We start from the raw sequence: 4461 nt of genomic DNA, 5'->3' as shown, positions 1-4461 counted from the left end.
CCAGCCTCCAGCCTCTTTTGGCTTTGTGGGTGGCTGGTCCTATTTATAGAGGCCCTGATCCTCTTCCCAAATATCGAGCGGGAAGGGAGCCTGTCGGATTTTGGGTTCCGGCAGACCCTTAAGGTTCAAACACTGGGGTGCGCGCGGAGATTACGCCTTCTAACTCTCTGTCTCGCAAAGATCTAGACTACCGAAAGAACTGCACAAGAGACACAAGATTTATACTGGTTCGGGCCACCGTTGTGATGTAATACCCTACTCCAGTGTGTGGTGGGTGGATTGCCTCTTGGGGCTGATGATGATGAACAATACAAGGAAGAACAGCCTCGCGAGGGTCTGCTCTTGACTGGGCGATGAACTGCTGGGAGGAGTTCAGCCACCTTTCTCTCTTTCTCTCTTTCTCTCACTCATTGCCCTACTCTTACATGCCGGCGGGTCGACCCTTTGCTCTGTGGGCGGCTGGTCCTATTTATAGAGGCCTTGGTCCTCTTCCCAAATATCGAGCGGGAAGGGAGCCAACAATGGCAGGCTAATTTGAAGGGGGATAGCAAGTATCAACTATCCTGACAAAAGCAGTCTTCGCCTGCGCAAAGCTCTGGTGATGACACCATCTTGGGCTCCACGGTGACCTCCGTCTCGTAGTCCTCTTGGTCTTGGTCTCGTTGCACCAAAATGGCAACCTTTGCCTGATGCCTCGGTACTCCGCGACTGCACTTGCCCCCTTTTCACCAAAGAGGAAAGGAGGACGCAGCGCGGGCTGGCACCCGCCTGGCACCCCGAGTCGTCATGGCTTGCGTCACGGGAACCTCGTGAGGTACCCCGCCTTGATCTCTCCGCCTCCTCGCAAGCCAGCCTGACGAGGCCGTGCCTGAGGAAGGTCCGTGTCGTCCGCCTCACGAGGCTTGGCCCCTCGCGAGGGTCTTGAGTCTTGTGTTGATGAAGATGGGCCGTGCTGGGTCCCCTTTCGAGCCACGCCGCGGGCCGCAGGCAGGCATGTCTGGGGACCCCCGTTCCCAGAACGCCGACAGTAGCCCCCGGGCCCAAGGCACGGCCGGACTCGGCCGTGCCGAGAGGCGAAAGGGCAAGGGCGAAGCGCCGCGGGCCGTAACAGCCTGCGGCCCTGGGCGCCGCGTGGCGGTTGATGAGACGTGGGCGTCTCCGCTTCCCCACGTCGCCTTGGTGATCGCGCGAGTTGGACAAGTCCCTCCATGCAAATCGTGTCATGATTACCTGTGATGGTGGAGGCCGGCGGTTGGCCTTCGCCGGCTATAAGTACGGAACTGCGCGTGCCCTTCTAGTCCATCTCTCCTTGCTTCTCCTTCTTCCCGATCCTTGCTCCGTCTTGCCGCGATGGCTCCGATCCGCCGGTTCTCTGCAGCGGAGAAGGGAAAGGCTCCTCGAGAGGGACCAGGCCCGCTCCCGCCGAAGAAACGGCTCGCCCTTTGCGGCCGGGACGAGGAGGATCGTCAGGTGGCATTGAGGCCTTGGTGCGAGCGGGCTCCGCCGGGGTTCCCGCTTCCCTTGCATGCCCACGTCGAGGGTCTCGAAGGGGTCGATGTCGATCCCCGTGGTCAGCGCCGTCGTCGGCGCCGATGGGTCACGAAGGTGTGGGTTGTTCCTCCTGGGATCCACGCCGAGAGCTCCTCCCAAGAGTTCGTGCTCCACGTCGCCATTCCTCTCTAGTCTAGGATCCGTCTGCCTCCCTTCGTCGCCTCCATCATCCCGCCGGGGGAGCCCCTAGAGCTCTGGCTGCAGCACGCCGGCTGCAGCGCCCTTGCGACCGAGGCAGAGGTCGCGGTCGCTGCCCCGGGCGAGGTCTTCATGACTCGTGGCTGGAGAGAGATCGCCCAGGTTTGTAGGGTGAGGGGTGTCTTCGTGGTCCACTTGGAGTATGATGGCGCTTCGGTGATGTTCTTCAAGGTCTTCGACGCGCATGGGCGCTGGCTGGAGTGTTGCCCCGGGAGAGGAGGCCAGGACCTCGCCATGGTGATGGCTAGGCCCGTTGACCGCTCCCTTGGCGGCTCTGCAGGTGATGGAGGGGCCGGGGGATCCAGCGACTCTAGCGAGATCTTCGCGACTCCGGAGACGAGCGACGACAGCTACAAGCCCGCGAGCCGGCGCCGCTCCTGGAGCAGGGCGGGCTCGTCTGGCCGTCGCCAACTCTGATCTGGATGGGGTTGGCACCGGCGCTCGACGGCCAACCGTTGATGATGGCATCTTTTGCAGGAGCGCGTTTACTTAGCATCCCTTAGGATCCGTTCCCTGCGAGGAATCAAAATGCGCCCCATGGGGGCTTGTAAGTTGCCTGTAATCCTATTTGTTAATACATGGCCTTTGCTGTAGAGCTGTGCGAGTTGCTGATTCCGTCTTAGCTCAGTTCTCCCTTTCGAACCTCGCGAGGGCTTGGTGCTCTGCGCCGATAGGTCCCAGTCCCAAGGCGGCGTCATCCGTCGCTGGTATGCCAGGTCGCGATGCCGTGGTCAAGGCCAGGAGGTGAGCGACCCGGGGTCCGGTAAGAGCCCCTGAGTCGCGATGCTCAGGAGGTCCCCTTTGGCGCCCAAGCAGCCGTCGCTCGGTGAGAAAGGAGAGCGGTGTCGCTGACACGGAATTGCATGAGGTGCGGGGGTAGTGCTACGATAGCCGGTGCTTTCGGGCGCTGACTTATCTCGAGAGTCGGGGATCCTTCCTAGTGTGTCGTCGGGTCCGTGCGTCGGCAGGAGCGGAATCACTCGGCGAGGTCCTCGCGTGCCCCTTCTCCCCCGCCTTTGCTCCCCTTTCTGCTCTACGTCCTCGGGTCCCGGCCCTCGAGCTAGTCTCAGCTATCGCTGGTATGCCAGGTCGCGATGCCGTGGTCAAGGCCAGAGGGTGAGGGCTGGAGAGCTAGTAGGAGCCCTGAGTCGCGATGCTCAGGCACCCCCCTTTAACGTGCAAGCGGTTCGTGCGGACGAGAGTGAAAGGAACGCCGCGAGGGCCTTGCCTGGCGCAACTCCCTTAGGGGATCCTGTAAACTCATCATAGAAGGAAGAAAAGGTTGCCATGACAACTATCAGTCTGCCGTTAGTTGCTTCCGGGAGGAGGTGAGGCACTGGAGGCTTGACGAGGTGGCGCCATGCGGGGCTGCCGCGGCCAGAGCTCAGCCATTCAGGTTTGTCGGCGTTGCAGGGACAGACCCATGCACAAGCGTCGTGCTGTTGTGGGAGCAATTCCATCGGTTGGCGTCAGTTGAGCAGGCAACTAGATCAAACACGTTAGCCGCGAAGGAGGGGATTCATTCAAACAGATGCTGGGAAGGTAGACATTGCTGGGTCGGGCCCGAGCGACTTGGGATGATGCAGCCCGAGGGGCGCCCCCAACAAAGCAAGCTAACGTCATGAAATAAAAGGGATACATACCGCAGGGACGGACCCACGTGGCTTGGGAACGATGCAGCCCGGGGAGGCCGCTCCCAACTGGAAATGAAACTTGTAAGATGTCACCTGCGGGTGTCGAAGGCGAAGGGGTGTTGGTGCAGCAGACTCGGCAGGCCGGGAAGCCGATCCTCACGAGTCCCCAGGCCCAGGGGCCTCGGGAGGCTCCAGAGGCACTGGTAGCTCTTCGCGAATCATCTCCACCTCCGCCAAGGCTGCGGAACGCCTGTCTTCTTGAGCCTCCATGATGCCCCTCATGAGGCGCTGGCGCATTGCAGCCGTGCTCGGCAAGCCGTAAGGCATGCGAACGTAGCTGTGGGCGGGCCCCCGCAGTGCCCCACTCGCAAGGGCCAGAGGCGCCCCATCGTGGCGGCTTGGTTGAGCCCTGGTACATCGATGCAGACGCGGAGCCCACCATCCTTGCCCGGATGGGGAGCCACAGTTGGTAGACGGCGACAACCTCTCATGATTCTTGATTCCTGTAGTTCTTGAATGGCCTTGTCAACGATCTCCTGCGGGTCTGACCTTCCTTGCCTTGCTCCTTCGTGAGGGAAACGTGCTTCGAAACACGCCTCCATGTGGTGCCCAAGCACCTCCCTCGTGACCCTGGCCAGGTCGGTGGCCCTCCAGGGGAGAGCCCCCGAGCCCTGCCTGAGGAGGGCACCGGGCGCGCTTTCCTATGTGATGGAAGGAGGTTCCCCCTGGGCAGATGCGGGCCCTGAGGGGCCCGCCTCCCGTGGGGCTGGTCCGGACGATGTCTTCTTCTTCTTGGGGGCGGTCTCGGGAAGCCTCCTGCTTCCGCGATCCGGGTCTTCCAGTGTCGCGGCCTGAAAGGCTCGCTCCAGGGAACACACTGCATCCCTCTCTTCACAGGGCACCGTGATGACTCCGCCACTTCCTGGCATCTTGAGGACGTTGTAGCCATGGTGAGTCACGGCCATGAACTTGGCTAGCGCTTGGTACCCGAGGATGGCGTTGTACTGCAGGCGGATGTGGGCGACGTCGAAGTTGATAAGCTCGGTGCGGTAGTTGTCGCGTGCCCCGTAGGTGACAG

The sequence above is a fragment of the Triticum urartu genome, chromosome 6A (assembly GCF_056163025.1).
Source record: "Triticum urartu cultivar PI428250 chromosome 6A, HENAU_Tu73, whole genome shotgun sequence".
Lineage (NCBI taxonomy): Eukaryota > Viridiplantae > Streptophyta > Magnoliopsida > Poales > Poaceae > Triticum > Triticum urartu.
The sequence above is the reverse complement of the archived record's forward strand: the minus strand, read 5'-3'. Positions refer to the sequence as shown.